The 19,384-nt window shown below is 37.8% G+C and overlaps 1 protein-coding gene and 1 non-coding gene across 8 annotated transcripts in view; one reads left to right on the top strand and one right to left on the bottom strand.

Annotated features, from left to right (window-relative positions):
* The window catches only part of DISP1 (dispatched RND transporter family member 1), a 193,956-nt gene that overhangs the window by 90,509 nt on the left and 84,063 nt on the right, over positions 1-19,384 (top strand). The window lies entirely within an intron of this gene.
* On the bottom strand, positions 9,039-9,142 carry LOC112131528 (small nucleolar RNA U13). Its single transcript, XR_002913577.1, has one exon. It is a non-coding gene; the product is annotated as a small nucleolar RNA U13 (small nucleolar RNA).

Raw genomic sequence — 19,384 nt, 5'->3', positions numbered from 1 at the left:
TTGAGGATGAAAGATTTGTGAGAGATTTGAGGAGCCAGGAAAAGGTACGAAATAGATATCTGAAAGAAAAAGAGAAAGTATTAACAGTGACTAGAGACAAAAAAATAGGTTTTCTACCAAGAACGAAAATGAAGATTGAAAATGGACTTCTAATAGATGACAAAGGCAATGGAATAATATCTTTAAAGTACTGAGGGAAATAAGAGTAAGAGTGAAAAACAAAGATATTTGGGGACCTGCAGAGACTGAGGATGTAATACTTACAGATTTTTGTTTGTTTTTTGTTTTTGAGATGGAGTCTCACTCACTCTGTCACCTGGGCTAGAGTGCAGTGGCACGATCTCTGCTCAATGCAACCTCTACCTCCCGGATTCAAGCGGTTCTCCTGCCTCAGCCTTCTGAGTAGCTGAGATTACAGGCACCCACCACCATACCTGGCTAATTTTTGTATTTTCAGTAGAGACGGGGTTTCACCATATTGGCCAGGCTGGTCTGGAACTCCTGACCTCCAGTGATCCACCTGCCTTGGCCTCCCAAAGTGCTGGGATTATGGGTGTGAGCCACTGGCCAATACTCATAGATTTTTGTCGGAAATGCTACAAAAGCATATACTTCACTAAAAGGAAATTGAACCCAGATGGAAAGTGTGAGATATAAGAATCAAAATGAGCAAAGAAATGGGTATTTTGGTATGTCTAAATACATATTATAAAAAGTAGATACTAAATTTATATATGTAAATATGTTTACTAGGATATTGGATAACTTGGGATATCTGTTTTAATGTAACCAATTGTTTATTTTTTCTTTCCCTTTGTGATGAGAGGAAAAACAAAGTTCTGCAGACTGTTTTTAAAGAGCTCATGTTTTTCAAGCTGGCTTTGTAATCACTGTTTAAGAACTTTAGATGTAGTGTGACCTGAATCTACACTATATAAAATTAGATGGTATCATAGATATTTGACATTGCCTTCCAAGTACACCAAGGATTACTAGTCTAAATTCTTTATGCGTCAGATACCTAAGCCATTCCCAGGTTCTGAGGTGTTTACTCAGAGGTTAGGGAAGAGAACTACTTCTGTGTATTAGAAGGCTTATGTTTGGGTGTTTCCTCAGAAGGAGGCAATAGAGTGCATAAACATCAAATTTGTGCTTAAGTACATTTTATTTTTATTTTAATCTGCTTCAGTGTTTGTGTGGCAGCCTTATTTAGATCAAATAAAACCTAGCATATGAGTTGTGTACTCCTGCCATTCAAATTCCTTTTATGGAAAAGAAAAATAGTCTTCTTATTCATTTCCCTAATTGGGAAGGATGAAGATAATAAGTTATTGGACAAAAGCTGAAAAATATTCTCATGTCCATTATGTAAAGGTTTAGACATCTTTTAAAACCAGTACCTGCCAATGTGAGGTTTTTAATGTATTTTACATTTCCAAAATTAAAAAGTAATCTCCAAGATTGTCTGAATTACTTATTAGATAGAAAATATATTTGTGTGAGCTTCCTAAACCTCTGCGCTTAAGTAGTCATTCAGTCTTCACTATTACATCATAAGTCATTACTAAGCCTTTTGTTCTGAGCTATACCAAAGATGTTATTTATATAGAAACATATTTATAGATGTTTTCAGTATCACTTAGTACATTAATTAGTATTCATGATGTTAAAAAGAGACTAAAGTTTATTTCTGATAGCTTGTCTTTTAATATGATACATTATATAAATTTAGAAACAGTAATTTATCTTTAGTTTATTCAAAGACTCTTTTTTTTTTTTTTTTTTTTTTGAGATGAAGTCTTGCTCTGTCGCCCAGGCTGGAGCATAGTAGTGTAGTCTTGGCTCACTGCAACCTCTGCCTGGCAGGTTCAAGCAATTCTTCTACCTCAGTCTCCTGAGTAACTGGGACTACAGACGCACACCACTATGCCTGGCCAATTTTTGTGTTTTTAGTAGAGACAGGGTTTCACCATATTGGCCAGGCTGGTCTTGAACTCCTGACCTCATGATCTGCCCGCCTCTGTCTCACAAAGTGCTGGGATTACAGGCGTGAGCCACCGCCCCTGGCCTCATATTTTAACTAATAATTTCCAGTCATTTGATTATATTTTTGGAATATTTTTACTTTCAAAAACTGTATTTGTTACCAGAAAGACATAAAAACTACTCATGCTGCAAATATGCATGCTGGTAAATACAAATCGGATCATTTATTTCAGGACTGATTTTATTGACTTTTTAGGTGAGGAGTCTATTATTAATAGATCTAAAATAAGAAAGAAGTAACTATCATAAACTGATTTAAGAACAAGTTGGAGCATAAAAACTCTAAAAATAAGATGGATTATGATGTATTAAGTGTTCTCCAGTTCAAAAGTTAAATAATTTAAGAAATATTTCTTCCCTTAAATGTTAGTTCTAAATCAGACTAGTCTCAGATGCATATTAGTAATGCTCGGAATGGAAAACATACACCTGTGGTAAAAGAATATGTCATGGTAAATATGTTTATACAGCTGTGTGGTAATGTTAGTTATTACAGAGTACATTTGCAGAATCATGTAATGAGCCTCATTTTCAAACAACCATTAACTTTGGCTTAGAAATGGCTAATTAAAGAATAACTGCATTTTTCAAATGCAGACTGTACAAACAATATATAGTATCACTGTAGCTGTCTTCTTAACAGAATGTATAAATTTGATTGTAAGTATATGTTGGCTAATTTTGAGGAAATTCACACTTCTTACAAGACTATTTCTTATTTATAACTTATACTTTCATTGCGTATAATGCCTACTCTTTTAGTACCAGACTGAGTTTCCATTAAACTTTATTGCACTTACATGGACTCTTCTGTCAAGCTTTAATAAAATTATAAAATTGACTTAATTGGGTCTATCTGAAAGCTTCCTTTATCATTAATAAATTTTATTTATTCCATGGGGTTATTAGTCTTGGATAACTTGTATGACTTCATTCACACTTGTTCTAGAATATGAATAAATATTATTTAAAAATTAAGCATGAGTAAAAGCAAATTTAAAAATATTCTCATAGGACTTTGAAGATTTACTCAAGAGTACATAAAATGTTACCATTAACTATGTATTGCTATAGTGCTATCTGTAAAAATATGTTATCTAAAAAGTTTAACAAGCAGTGGGTGGTTTCATCCATTCGTCTAACTTTTGAGCACCTGCTAGGTAAACTCCAGAAATATCAAGAAGGAAGGCTTATTTCCTGCCCTCAAGTATTTTAGTTTCCTTCTACCGAGCATCAACTTTTAATTACCAGCAATTACTTTTTTTAAAAACCTACCACTTGAGAGGAAGATACTGCAAATGTATTCAACATACAAATAGTGGCATCTTTATTAGACCCTTAGCTCTTTTTAGAGCTCTCTAAAATGGATACTAAGTTATAAGACCAGGAAAGAAAATAAACAGATTCATGGCCTATTTATTTCCACTCCTGGAAAAAACAGTTTGATGTGCTTTGGGGGAACTTTTTTCTTGTTTGAACAATTTAACTTCTAAGGTGGATACAAAGTCATCTGAGGCGTTTGAACCAGAGCAACTCCATCTTAAATAGGGGCTGGGTAAAATAACGCTGCCATCTGCTGGGCTGCATTCCCAGGAGGTTGAGGCATTCTTAGTCACAGGATAAGACAGGAGGTGGGCACAAGATACTGGTCATAAAGACCTTGCTGATAAAACAGTTGCGGTAAAGAAGCCGGCGAAAACTCGCCAAAACCAAGATGGCGATGAGAGTGACCTCTGGTGTCCTCACTGCTACACTCCCACCAGGGCCATGACAGTTTACAAATGCCATGGCAACATCAGGAAGTTACCCTATATGGTCTAAAAAGGGGAGGCATGAATAATCCACCCCTTGTTTCACTTACCATCAAGAAATAACCATAAAAATGGGCAACCAGCAGCCCTCTGGGCTCCTCTGCCTATGAGAGTAGCCATTCTTTTATTCCTTAATAAACTTGGTTTCTTAATAAACTTGCTTTCACTTTGTTTTGTAGATTCACCTCTAATTCTTTCTTGCTCAGACCCAAGAACCCTCTCTTAGGGTCTAGATCAGTACCCCTTTGAGTAACAAAGTCATGAGGTATTCGGAGTTGATTTAAGGTTAATCATGGAAGATATTGACCTTAGTCTTTTTTCACACCACTTAGCATGGTGACTAACACATAGCAAGTACTTCATAAATATTTATTGAATGAATGAATGAGTAAATAAATAAGGATTAATAAAATAGTGGCCATCGATTTACAGAAAAGGAGAGCCTTCTAGCAGAGGGAGAACTGAGGCAGGATTGTTGTGGAGGCAAGAATTGTGAACGGGTTTGCTAGGTTGGTCAAGAGATGAGCTCAGGAGAAATGAGGACTCTAATAATCAGAAGGGCTTCTATTGTTAAACTCAGTTCGCTTTAGTATGAGAGCCCTAGGTCATGAATGTCTAGTCTAAGTAAAATTAGTTTTATTAACTCTACAGGATTAAAACGGGGAAGAAACTAGAGCAGAGATTCTCAAAGTGTGGTCCCACACTTAGCAGCTTTAGCATCATCTGGGAGCTGGTTAGAAATGCAAATTCTAGGGCCAACCCAGAATTACTAAATGGGAATTTCCCGGTGAGGAGTTGGGAGGAGAGACTCAGCAACCTGTGTTTTAGGGGGCCCTCCAGGGGATTCTGATATCCTTAGGCTAACATCTGAGAACCACTGGGCTGGAGGAGGAAAATCAGGTACCAAGTAAAAGCAGTGAGATTAGAGATTATAGAAGAGATCATTACTAAGATTATTTCCAACTGTAAACTGAATGATTTAAAGATTTGATTATGGCCGGGTGCAGTGGCTCATGCCTGTAATCCGAGCACTTTGGGAGGCCAAGGTGGGCGGATCATGAGGTCAGGAGTTTGAGACCAGCCTGACCAACATGGTGAAACCCCGTCTCTACTAAAAATACAAAAATCAGCCAGGCATGGTGGCACAAGCCTATATCCCAGCTACCCAGGAGGCTGAGGCAGGAGAATTGCTTGAACCCTGGAGGCGGAGGTTGCAGTGAGCTGAAATTGTGCCATTGCACTCCAGCTTGGGCAACAGAGCGAGACTCCATCTCAAAATAAATAATAAAATAAAATAAAGATTTGATTATTTAGTATGGCTGTGCAGGGATAATTAATCATTGGATGTACAGAGTTTTTTTTAAAAATAGAGATGTTTGCGCTTTGGTGGAGAACCGTTAGGCTTTCAGCTTCACGGGTGGAAGAACTCATTTTTACCAGTTACCCAAAAGTAACTGGAAAGTACAATGTCAATTTATTGTGTATAGTAGATAAAAAACTGGCTCAAATCAGAGCAGTACACTTTCATTTGGTATGTTGATTCTCTTAGAAGATAAAGTTATCAATCAAAGAGGTTGTGTGCCGAAGGATCACTTGAACACAGGAGTTTGAAGTTGCAATGAGCTATGATCATGCCACTGCACTCTAGCCTGGGTGACAGTGAGACCCTGTCTGTAAAAAAATTTTTAAAAAGAGGTTGTGTGAGGAACAGATAATTAAATAAAAGGCAGTTGGATGCTTTTTATTGAGATGGAGTCTTGCTCTGTCGCCCAGGCTGGAGGGCAGTGGCACGATCTGGGCTCACTGCAACCTCCACCTCCCGGTTCTCCTGCCTCAGCCTCCCGATTATCTAGGATTACAGGCACCTGCCACCATGCCCAGCTAATTTTTGTATTTTTAGTAGAGATGGGATTTCACCATGTTGGCCAGGCTGGTCTTGAATTCCTGACCTCGTGATCTGCCCGCCACGGCCTCCCAAAGTGCTGGGATTACAGGCGTGAGCCACTGTGCTTGGCCTGGATGTTCTTAAACATTATTTTAATTGAAATCAATAACCTAATGAATTTACTTTCTTCATAATGTAAATATTTCAGTATAAAATAAGCAGAAGCCTTTTCCAGAAGCAAAGACCATTTTTTTCTGATCACTACAGAAGATACCCTGATTAATTTTTAGTCTTTGACTCTTTCATTAAAAAAAAAAAAAAGAATTCCTGGAGATTATTATTTTTCTCTTTGTGATGTTGATATACCACACTTTGCAAATTTATTGTATCCTGGTGCGGTTCGGGATACACCTTATTCTTCCTTAGAATATACACTTTCTACAAAAAAGACTTGGGATGGGTTACTTCTGAGGATGATGTGGGCTGCATGGGTCAAAACCATTCAAGTTGATTCATGTTCATTTCAGTTTTTGATTCAAGATAAACATCTTTTAGAATTCTATAATTGTATCGAATTATATCTTGAATTGTATTAAATTATATTGTATATATAGATATACATTTATATCTATAAATGTATTGAATTCTATAATTCAATAATGTATGTAGAGAACAGAGGAAGTCAGAAAGACATGTGTCAACACTGTGTTTATGATTTATACCTATCAGCTCCCTGGTTTTCTTAAAATTGTAACTGTTTAAAGCTCATTATGAATAACCCAGGATTTATTACATTCATTTGGATAAAATGGACAATATGGTTGTTATAAATCAAAGCAAGTAAAACCTATATGCCGCTAGGATTGTCTATGAATGTGTTATTTCTCTTGTTATTCAGGATCCCATTGACATGTTTGCATATATGCACATTTACTTGAACTTATCTTGTAAAAATTATCAGCATTTATCAACTCTTCTATAGTTGGCACCATGCTGAGCACTCCAGTGTCAAGGAGGAACACAGGAGAGTTCCAGTCAGGTAGCTCCATGAAGGTCTCGTTTCAACACCATATCCCACATGGCAACAAAAGGATATAAAAGATAAAACTAAAACGACATACCTAGTCTCAAAATCAAGACAAACATTTCTAAGGACCAGGAGGTGACCAGAACTAGAAAGTGATAAGTAGGCCTGGAACTCTGAGCCTGCCAAGCTCCTGGCCAGAAGCAGGAAGTTGCTTAACTACTCCTCAGCCACTTCTCAGGAGATGGTGGAGCTCATGCCTGAAGGAAGGGATGGAAGCCAGGAGAATCCTTCCCCCTGCCTGATTTCCGTCATTGTTAATAGACACTAAAACGTTAGCTGCCAGCTCTGCCTGGGGCTGTGGTCTTATTGTAAGCTGTGAACTAAGGGGCAAAAGCAGGATAAAAACACAGTTTAGTGACCAGAAACTGAAAAAGTTCTCTACTGGTTCTGTAATATCCCTAATGTCATCCTTCTAAACTATTATTCAAGGATGAGGCTGGCGCGGTGGCTCACACCTGTAATTCCAGCACATTGGGGGACCAAAGTGGGAGGATTGCTTGAGCGCAGGAGTTCAAGACCAGCCTGAGCAACATGGCAAAACCCTGTCTCTATAAAAAAAATACAAAAAATAGCAGATATGGTGGTGTGTACCTGTAGTCCCAGCTACTCAAGAGGCTGAGGTGGAAGAATCACCCAAGCTGGAGAAGTCGAGGCTACAGTGAGCCATGATTGCACTATGGCACTCCAGCCTGGGGGTCGGAGTAAGACCCTGTCTCCAAAAAACAAACAAACAAAAAGGGATGAGGGCAAAACTAAGACATTTTAACATATGTAGAATAAGAGTATCAGAGTGTTTACCATTCACAAAACCTTTCTAAAAGAAATACTAAATGGTGCACTCAGTAGGAAAAAATGTCCCAGAGGGAAGGTGTGGTGAGCTTAGAAAATAATAGTGAAATTGATTGAAATATTAGAGGTGTAAGTAGTCATTTCTTGTATTTGAAATATGTGAACATGATTTGTTCAATTATAGCATTAATTTAACTACAAAAAATAAGCTCTTAAGATACTGCAAATGTCCAATATGTCTAAAACGACCTTGTTGTTAGGTAACCAAAAGAGAGAATGACTTCTGAGTCAAAGCAGTCTAAACAGAGAAAAGGAAATTTAGGTGTACCTTGAAGAAATATGTAGGATTCAGCTTTGTCAATCTCATTGGAGACTGTGCAGTGAAAAGGAGCAATGTGAGCAAATTGCATTTAGGTAGTGACGTTTATGACTCATTTTGAGGGTAGTTTAACCAGGGTTTATGTAAGAGAGTGATTGGGGAGGTTATTTTGAACCTTTTGGAATTCTTCTAGCAGGCACTGGGGTATCTGTATTGAGATAAATGAGATGGTATCCTTTTTAGCTGACTTTTTTCCTAGGCAAGCACTAGCAATTTGTCTTCTCTAAATGAGCAACATACATATCTTTAAGAAATTCACAGTAATTGTCTTCAGGGCTTTTTTTTTTTTGTAAAATGCCATATTCTCAAGTTGTGTTTTCTTTTTTTTCTGATGATTAGCTTAGGTAATTTGAAAGGCTCTACCTCTTTGTGTTATATCAGCTTTGGTTAAAACCTGTTTTTGCTTTGTTCCTTGGTTGATCCTTAGACTGAATGAAGGCCAATTAGATATTAGTATAAAGTAGGTGATATCATAGCATCAGAGAGAATCTTCTGTGAACCAGAGCCTGTTTCTGCTTCCAATTTGTGTTGTCTAGAGAACAAAGGGTATCTTTGCACCAAAGAGACTGGGAGAAGTTGGGATTTACTTTGCTTCAAGTATAAAACTGTAGAGCAAGGGTTAAGGAACTCTTAAAGGAAGGGCACCTTCTAGTACCCTTGTTTTTCCTCTTTTACAGATGGAAGAGGTTTTTTTTTAGTTTTTAATTTTTTTTTCTTTTCGAATCAGAGTTTTGCTCTTTTGTCCAGGCTGGATTGCAGTGGTGCAGTCATAGCTCATTGCAGCCTCAAACTCCCAGGAATTTCCTGGGATTGCTCAAACAATCCTTCTGCCTCAGCCTCCCAAATAGCTGAGCCTACAGGTGCATGCCACTACATCCGGCTAATTTTTTGTTTGTGTGTGTATTTTTTTGTAGAGACTGGGTCTTGCTATGTTGCCAAGGCTGATTTCCAACTCGTGGCCTCAAGCGATCCTCCCACCTCAGCCTCCCAGAGCACTGGAATTATTGGCATGAGCCACTGTCCCTGGCCCATTTGTTTTCATGTCAAACTGGTAATGTGCCAACATAGTAGCAAGGTTTGAGGGAGGCACATCTCACACACCAGCATGAAAACCAAATCATGTTGCTTATGAACTACAAGTGGAAGGAAGAGATTATAATGAGGGAGTGAGATGGTAGATGCCACCTTAAAGAATGCAAGGAATTGAATATGTGGCTGCAGCAGCCAGCACTCATGTGATCTTTGACCATGGGCCGGAGGAATCTGAGTCTTGTCTCTGGAATTCCCAGAAGTACCTTATTTTTCATAAGCTCTTACTAATGTGCTTTAACCAAGTTGCTGTGTATCCAGAATTGTAATGAATCTTTTGAGGTTATAAGAAAAAAAAAAGTTGGAACTTAAGAGCCACTGTTTGCAAGAAGGCTTAATCATATCTTCATATCTCTGCAATTAATCTGTAGGTTTGCATAGAGTAGCAATTTGGACCATTTACGTATTTTTCTCTCAATAAATTGTTTTAGAAGCCAGATTACTTTGCAGCATAAAGCACCTACTTTTTCTTCTGACTTACCTGTTTCCAGTGTTGTATTTTGTCCTCTCCCCTCAGTTTCCTACTTTTCCCTCAGATTGCCTTAGCTTCTGCTTTGCTTATGTTCTTCCCACTATTTGATGTGTATGTCATACATTTATCACCTTATTACTGCTTATAGCTGTTTTCCTTTTCCCACATTTCCCTTACAGTCTGTTACTTCCTTTCTTTTTACTTCTTTTTACTTCTGTTACTTCCTTTCTTCATTCTCTCCTCCTCTATTTCTGTTTGCCTTTATTTCCTCATTTGTTGAAATCGTTTTCTTAAAGGGGTTTCTTAAAGGTTATAGTGGGTTGACTCCTGGATTAATCAAAGTGTTTCTTTTTAACTTTATTTTATTGTCAGGCCTTATTAGCCAGCAGAATAATAAAGCCAATCATAGTATATTCTTAAGTTTGAGTAAACTTTTGTTGAACTTATTTGGTTATTTGAGGTTTCACTAAAGAATGTGAGTTAGAAAAATGGCAGAGTGATAGGGATGTGCTTTCATGTCTGAGTATTGACCTGTGATGTAGTGGGAGCAAGAATGAAGGATAGTTGCCACATGCAGTGATGTGATCTTGGGATATGAGACAATTTGCACTCTCAACCTGCATGACTAGATATTTATAGCAGAAATGCTAAAATGAAAACAAAAACAAGAACTTTGTGCTTGAAAAAACTTCTAATTAGACTTTAAAGTTTTGGAATATAGTAAAAAAAATAGTGACTGGAACTTAGTAAATTAGAAAGGTTTGTTTTAATGTGAGAAGTATGGCCTGTACCCCACCTTCTTGGTACTTGGTAGTTGCTTGTATTCTCTTTAAAGATTTACCTATACAATAGTTAGAAGTGAAATATAATATTACGACCAAATTATTTTATAGAATATTAACAAATTAAGCAAATAAATTAAGTTTTATTTTTATAGATAAGACCATTCACTTTTATATATCAAAATGCTAGCTTGCATGTATCAATATAGAGACGTTACTGTTAGACTCAAATGATCTAGGATATGAACTTCCAAGTTAGAGTTTATTTGCAAAAGAAATTCAATCATAAAATATCTAAATTACTTGAATTATATTTCTCTTGTAATCATTCTTCTATTTGCTTAGCAATAAGATATTATCTGTGATGGGCTTCCTTTTTCTTTTTACCCTCTGCTTTTACTCCTTAACTTTTTGTCTTTAAAAAAAGTTGCAAGGTACTAGCACAAAACATTCAGTAAAGGAGTAGATAAGGCTGGACATGGTGTCCCACGCTTGTAATACCAGCACTTTGGGAGGCCAAGATGGGAGGATCTCTTGAGACTAGGAGTTTGAGATAAGCCTCAGTAACATAGCACATCTCTACAAAAAAAGAAAAAAAAAAGGAGTAAATAAAATAGGAATCTCTAAATAGTATTTATCTTTGCAATAACTTTTATAAAATTTGAGATTCAAACTCCTTGTTTGATACACTCTAAATCCAAGGGGGGGTAACTTGTTTTAATTCCAAATTTGTACTTAAGTGTGGGAATAGTTCATCTTTTTCAAATACATTCTAAATAAAAAAAAAAAATGGGTAGGGTCTGCTTATATAACTCATACTGTTATATATATATTTTTTTAACCCAAGCTTACGTAGGTTTTCTCTAATGCTAGGTGATCCGAAGGATATCATTAAAATCTTTGGGTTGTTTGAAATTCCTTGCTTCTCTATTTGAAGTTAGTCTGGATCAAAGGGACCAGGATTTAAGTTTTTAAAAGAAACTTTGTAAAAATAAAAACTCCTTTATGGAGACTTATGCAAATACTCAGTTGGACTTTTCAAATATAGTACTTAAATCCAGAAATAAATGTGTATTACTATATACAAATTTAATTGCCTTCCAAAATATATTCCAAAGAGATATTCATTTTATGCTTTGAAGTTGGGTTCAGAAAATTTTTTTGTGTGTGACCTGGTGATGTCTGTACATTGTTATTAATTTGGATTATAAGTTTTCTTTGGAACAGTTCAAGGGGCTTTGTCTTTAGAAACAAGATGATATGTTACCAGGACCTTACCTCCTTTTCCATTCTTCTCGCCTCCCTCTTTCTTTCACTCATCCTCTTCAAAAGGTTATAGTCATTTATCACTGTGAGAATAGGCACTGCAAATACTATTATGAATATGAGACCATTATCCTTCCCTTCCTCCTCCCATCCCCAGAGATATGGTGAGAGATCTTGTAAAACTTAGTTTTTGGCAATGTCAAAAGGTGTGAATAAGTTAAGATCATAGGCCAGGTGCGGTGGCTCATACCTATAATCCCAGCAATCTGAGAGGCCAAGGCAGGAGGATCTCTTGAGCCCAAGAAGTTCGAGACCAGCCTGGGCAACACAGCATGACCTCATCTCTACTAAAAATTAAAATTAAAATAATTAGCCAGGGATGGTAGCCTGCCCCTGTAGTACCAGGTATTCAGGAAGCTGAGGCAGGAGAATTGGTTGAGCCCAGGAGTTTGAGGCTGCAGTGAGCCATGATTGTACCACTGCAGTCCAGCTTGGGTTTCAGAGCAAGACTCTGTCATTCATTCATTCATTAAAAAGGAAGAAAGGAAAAGGAAAAAAAGATCATAATAACAATGACTGAGCATTTTTCATATGCTCCTGGCTTTCTAAAATCTGAGTTCAGCTGTGGTTGTCCTGGACACTGTCTCTGAGTCGCTGTTGTCAGTGTATCAGTATCAACAGGAACCATCATTGGAAGTACAGTCAGAGATTGGGAAAAGCAATTGTTTCCGAAAATTATGCTTCTTTGATCTAAATAAATGGTACATTTTAGCTTTATGCAAGATTAGGTATTATTTTAGAGATTTATGACAATTCCATTTGTTCCTTTATAGGGGATCTGAGCTTGACGCTTGATGCTGGATTTGACTAACTCCCTGCAAAGCCAGCAGGGTGTAGATGTGTATTACCAAGGCATTACACTTGGCAAAGGAAGGAATGAATGCTGCATTGCCTAATATCCCACAGGGATGGGAAGGAGGAGTGCATAACATTCCTTCGGTGTGATTGAGGGCTGTGTTGACTGTATGAGTAAGACAATGTGACTTGAAGATATTAAGTAGAGTCCATACTTAGGTCATTAGAATTCTTGGTCATTGACCTAGATATCAGGAAAGCAAATAGTGTTGGGTGGTTAACTAGGGCAGATGCCTTAATTTAGGAATGCAACAAAGAACTTACTAGTTTTCATTTTTCCAGCTCCTCAACCTTTTCTTTCATCTTTCATTCTCTTGTAGTATAAGGCATTGTCGGTGACAGATCTTTGCAAGGTCTAATACTGAATATTACTAACAGCATGGTGATAAATGTCTCTTCTGTTTCTTTTTAAGGCACAGGTTATCTTGTTGCTAACATAACTCAGAACTCTGATACCATGACCTGCTTAGTAAATAAAATACTTTCCTGCTATCAATAATTGTGTAAGCTTGCTTTTTGTTGTTATTGTTGCTTTGTAACCAAAGTATTAGAATGCCCATCTCCTTTGGTGTTTCTTTGCAAATTCAGTGCCTGAACCAATACTTATAACCTATTTGTCATGGCAATTTTCATTATAAGATTAGGTAGTGAGTTGTATAGAAATAGAAATATGAGAATTCACTTTAAATATTTACCCTCTTCATTTTTGTCAAAAGTATAATGATCCTAGCTTGAGTACCTGGAACAGGTTAACCTGTGGATTTTTCTTCTCTAAAATATTTAAGGTTAAAAGTGCCTCTGATGACTGCTACAGGTTTTATCTAGCCCCAGTTACAGCATTCTGAGTCTTTTGGGTGTGCCCCAACATAGTAGCATACTTTATGGCACATATATGGTCGCTTGATACGGGCATTGGGACAGCTCTCTTCTTGTGTTCACACTTCACAACACGAACTGGAGCATTTGCTGATCCACACCCAGGAGGTACATTCTGGCTAACAGCCCAGGAAAGTCTACCATTTGGGATGGTAATGGTCAGCTAGGACTTGCCTAGGCTTTCAGCATTGGAGTTTGCAATAAATATGCGAAAGATGCCTTGGCCTTGAAGAGCCTGACTGTGGAGCATGCCAATCAATTGTAATGAGTTTTGTTTCAGTGTTTTTGAAATGGCATTTGCCGAGCTTAGTGACATGCTGCCCTTAAATATGTTAGGATACCTTTTGCCTTCTATGACTTAATTGTAGTTTCTAGTGTATGTCATTTATATTCTTTCAGCCAGGCCTAAGTTTTGAGCCTAACAACACATCTGTGTTGTATATTTTCAAGGGTTTTTGAAAAAATATTCTAGCATATTTCTTATACTCTTAAATTCTGATATAAATAAATATCCTTACTCCTGCCTATTTGTCATTACCTTATTTCATGTTTTTTCACAACCATCTTGCAGAATTTTATTGTTTCAGGCTGAAAGAGTGAGGGTCGTGATCAACTCAGTATACCACTGGAGGCTATAAGAATAAACAGCAAACTGTTCTCATAAATGCAGAATGTTGGCAAACTGATAAACTGCATCTGCCACCCAGAAGGAATGCTGAGGGAAGTCACGCCCCAAGCGCAGTGTTTCTTGTGATTAGGCACATTTGAAGCCTATTAGCAATAATGCAAACCTGTGATCAATCAAGCGGCTGACCAATCGTTATCTGCTTCTCTCTGCTCCTTCTACCCAGTAAATATGAAGGGCTGTAGAAGCTCAGGGCTGCTGCCTTTGCTCACTAGAAGCAAGGAGCTCTCTTCTTTGTAAATATGAAGGGCTGTAGAAGCTCAGGGCTGCTGCCTTTGCTCACTAGAAGCAAGGAGCTCTCTTCTTCTTCCCCGGACCTCTTCTTTAAACAGTTTCTTTCATTTTAAATTTTCATTTCTGCATTTGTCCCCCTTCGTTCAGTCCTGTGGTAACCGTAGTAACTGTGGCAAACTGAGACAAGTGGCACCCAAACAGGGGCCAACAGATAGAGACTAGCAGAGACTTGCAGGGACAGAGAGGGACAGACAGGGACAGATAGGGTCCTATAGGGACTTGAACGAGGAAGGTCTGCTGGAACAGAGAAAGTGAGACTGACCAGACGAACGAGAAACCCCTTTACGAGTCTGCTGGCAGCAATATAAGGTCAGTGCCCCAAAGAGGTAAAGAGAATGGGAAGTTTTTGAATCAGGGTAACATGGGGAAGAATTTGACTATTTCTTTTCTCTATTCTGTTTGGAATTTGGTTCATATTGTCCTTTTGTCATTATTTCAAAATTCAAGAGAATTTTTTGCACCACCCATAGCACCTATCGAGGGTGGTGAACAGAAGAGGGAGGATGAAAATTGCCTTGTACAGTCTTCTTTTGTGGCTACAGGAAGGCTAACTTTAACTTTGGCTTTTGAGAATGCAAACGTGGATTGTAAATGTGCACTGGCACCTGTGAGATGTACAAAAAACTTGGGAGGTTTTCTCAGAGCTTGTCAAGATATGGGAACTGAGCTTCATTGCTCTACAATGTTGGTTCAAGCAATGGCCGATTTGGTAGTTGATCTAAGGGGACTAAAGTGGGAAAATGTTGTAAGTGTAGAAAAATTGGACATTTCAAAAAAGAATGCCGTCAGACCTCTGGGCAGAAGGGATCTTATAACACGGTTCCCCTCTCAACAGAAAAAATGCCAGGACTTTGCCCTCATTGCAATAAGGGAAATCATTGTGCTAATCAATGCCATTCAAAATGTCATTAAAACGGCACCTCCCTATCGGGAAATGAGAAGGGGGCCTGGACCTGGGCACCTCAAACAATGAGGACATTCCCCATCCAGGCCACAGTTCCGTTTCAGGGGTGGGTCTCCAGAGGCATATTGATTCCCTCTCCCCAGGGACACCTGGAAGCGCAGGATTGGATGTCCCAGTCAGAGAACGGGTTACGTTAATTGGAGGAAACAAACCCACTAAGATTCCCACTGGTATTTGGGGACCTTTGCCAACAGGATACACGGGATTAATTTTGGGCAAAAGTCATCTTAACTTATAGGGCATTACTGTAGTCCTAGGAGTTGTTGATTTTGATTGTGAAGGAGAAATTCAGGTAGTGGTAATGTCACAAGATCTTTGGGTTTTTGAATTGGGAAAATGTATTGCTCAACTGTTGCTTATTCCCTGTAAATTGCACCCTTCTCCACGAAAGGAGAGATGAGGAAATCAAGGGATTTGGAATTACAACTACATGGGAAGTTTATCACAACCCATAGTATCTAGTAGACCCACTTGTGCAGTGCAGATTGAAGAAAAGAAGTTGTGTGGGCTTATGGATATGGGAGCAAGAGACTGGTCTCCCATGGTAATAGATCTTGAGGATTGATTTTTTTACTGTGCTATTGCACGAGAAGAATAAGCCTTGATTTGTTTTCTCTGTGCCTTCTGTTAATCAGAAAGAGCCTGCCTCTTGTTATCAATGGAAAGTTTTACCCCGCGGTAATTAACCAAAGAGGCAGAAGCTGAGATACAGCTTGTGGAGCAGATGCTTCAGCAACGGCATGCCTCCTGGCTGCAGCCACAAAAGCCTTTGCTTTTGTTTGGGTTGATTTACTAATGTGGGGATGAGGGTATGCTTGTGTTTTTATAGGAAATGTACAAACCGTGTGGGTGCCCTCAAGATGTGTGCAACCATGGAACGGGAGACTGGAGGGACCCATGGATCCCAACCACGGGCTTTGTTCCCCCAGTAAGAGCCATAAGCCAGTAGAATTTGAATGTGAAGACTGAACGAACCACCAACCGGCAATTAAGGGCTGCACAGCCTGCAATTGCCTTTCTCAATTAATTAAAAAACAAAGGGAGAGATGGTGCAGGCCGAAAGAGTGGGGATCGTGATCAACTCAGTATACCACTGGAGACTATATGAGTAAACAGCAAACTGTTTTCATAAATGCAGAATGTTGGCAAACTGACAAACTGCATCTGCCGCCCAGAAGGAATGCTGAGGGAAGTCACGCCCCGAGCGCAGTGTTTCTTGTGATTAGGCATATTGAAGCCTGTTAGCAGTAATGTGAACCTGTGATCAATCGAACAGCTGACCAATTGTTATCTGCTCCTCCCTGCTCTGTCTACCCAGTAAATATGAAGGGCTGTAGAAGCTCAGGGCTGCTGCCTTTGCTCAGTAGAAGCAAGGAGATCTCTTCTTTAAAACAGTTTCTTTTGTTTTAAGTTTTCATTTCTGCATTCGTCTCCCTTCGTTCAGTCCTGTGGTAACCGTAGTAACTGTGGCAAACCACAGCATTTTATTTCATATAAACAAATTTCTGAAGCTAGATATAGCATGACATAATTTTGAACTGTTTGAACTTCTGAATAACTAATGCACATGTTTTCAACATATAAAACAACTCCCTCTACATTAGTGAAATGTCTAACCCTACTAACCCTAATGTTTTCTGCATTAGAGCTTGGGTAGCTTAAGGTTCTTTCCTTGCCAAAAATATTACCACATATTACAGAAAGTTTAAATAAAATGGGATTTGAATTTTCATTTCCCTTTTTCCATACAACTTCATTTTATTTTTGGGAATGTGATATGTCATTTTCTTAATGTTGCTATAATCGAAGTTATACTTAATCTAAGCCTTTAGCAATGATGACAGGTGTTTGTATGCAGGTGATATTTATATTCCTACAAAGTCTAACTTTTGGAAAATTAATTTGCATGTATTTTTATTTCATGACATACAGTAAAGGTAACCTTCTGTATAAATATTTGATGTCTTACAGAAAATTTCAGTGTATTAGTTATAATCTCTCTTAATCTATGCATACCACATGCATGTAGATTCATTTAGAGTTTGGGAACAAAATACAATTGAAACTGTTAAAGAGAATGTTCTGATTAGATCAGAGTCAAGACATAGTGGTCTTCTTTCAAGGAGTAAATCTCCTGCCAAGAGTTTCTATCATAAAAGTAAAATATTACATTTTGAAATGCTGTATCACAAACCAAAAATATTTTGGAAACTCTCCAGAGCCCATGGATTTATTGTGATTTGCTTTTAAATCATAGTGCAGCACAGATTATATATTTAGATGATCTACAGTCTACTTATTTTGTTATGGCTGAAGTGATTCAGCTTGTTCTTGATATAAAACTATCAAATATGAGCCTTCTGTCCTCTAAAACATAACACTATACTTTGTGTGGAAGAAAAGCTCTTGTTAAAGACAAAATATTCCCTTGAATTCCAGTGTGAAATCTGTAATAAACTAACCTGCTTGAGTTAGTTTTCACATTTAAAAAGTTTTCTTAATAGTAATTTTTTGGTTACGTTAAGGAGGGTTGGAATTTTGCCTATTTTTTAGCATTAGTCAGACATTTTTCTTCACAGAAAAATGAAAAACTACATTTTCTCTGAAATTTACTGATCTCTATGGTTTTTGCTTTAAAATATGTTCCCCAGTTTCTGATCACTATTAAAATTTTTGATAGTATATAAATTAATATTAAGTAAATTTCATTCTAGATGACCAAAATGCTTTCTGTATAGTGATAAAATGCATATGGTTTTCTAGTCAATAATCAAATGAAGCAAAGATCATAATAAATAAAAACTAAGATTTCCCAGATTCACTTATTTCCAAGACACTTTATCACAGAAATCATATTTGCTACTATAAGATTAATTGGGCCGGGCACGGTGGCTCACGCCTATAATCCCAGCACTTTGGGAGGCCAAGGCGGGCAGATCTCCTGAGCTCAGGAGTTTGAGACCACCCTGGGCAACATGGTGAAACACCCTGTCTCTACTAAAAATACAAAAATTAGCTGGGTGTGGTGCATGCCTGTAGTCCCAGCTACTCGGGAGGCTGAGGCATGAGAATCACTTGAGCCCTGGAGGTGGAGGTTGCAGCGAGCTATGATCATGCCACTGCATTCCAGCTTGGGCTAAAGAGTGAGACTCCATCTCAAAAAACAAAGAAAAAAAGTAATTGGCAGTTAAGCTACAGACTTATACTTAATGACCCACTATAAGTGAAAACTCCTATTTTTTTTTCCTTGTTTAAAAATATTTCTGTCAATGCCATGGGGAAATTCTACCTTCAAAACAAAAAATAAAATTATAAAAACTACCCAAGAATATGCTTGCATGTTAGCTTCTGGAGCAACCTCTACTGAGAAAAGGGTGAAAGCTAATTACTATCCTTCCTTATTATTCAGTAGCAGTTTAGTATTCAGAATTTAAAAGCTGAGAATAGTGTAACATATTGTGGGGCCCATATAAATCAGCAGTAAAATAGGATTTTGTATGCTGAATATTAATTTGCAGGCTACATTTCAATACTGTATTCTGCTTAATAAAGGATATATGTAATAACAAGTTATAAAATGTCATTTGTTCAATAAACATTTGTCGAGTATAAATATTTGACCTAGTACATGGTATAATATACTTTATATCCCTTCTTAAGGGGTATAAAAATGATTATAATAGAACCTGTGCCTTTACATATAGATTAAGAGGGTAAAAGAGATATATAAATGACCACAATAAAAAAAGACATGTGCTAAGTACCATGAGAGATCTGAGGTCATGTTTGTAACTTAGAATAGAAAGAGAGAATTTCTGGCTTAGGTAATCAGAAGGTTTCATGTTGTTTGCTGTGTGTTGTGAAGAATGGATGGGATTATGGAAGTTGGAAATGTGAACAAAGGCCATTGCTGGTAGAAAGACTAGCACAAGCACTGAGGGTGTGAGGGTGTGTGTGAAAGCTTGTTTGGCATAAAGCAAATTCTGTTTGGCAAGGGCAGTGAGTGGGAGGGGAAAGAGCCCAGATAATGGAGAATCTTGTGTG

The sequence above is a fragment of the Pongo abelii genome, chromosome 1 (genome assembly GCF_028885655.2).
Source record: "Pongo abelii isolate AG06213 chromosome 1, NHGRI_mPonAbe1-v2.0_pri, whole genome shotgun sequence".
Classification (NCBI taxonomy): Eukaryota; Metazoa; Chordata; class Mammalia; order Primates; family Hominidae; genus Pongo; species Pongo abelii.
Note: the sequence above shows the minus strand (reverse complement) of the source record. Positions and strands in the feature narration are given on the sequence as shown.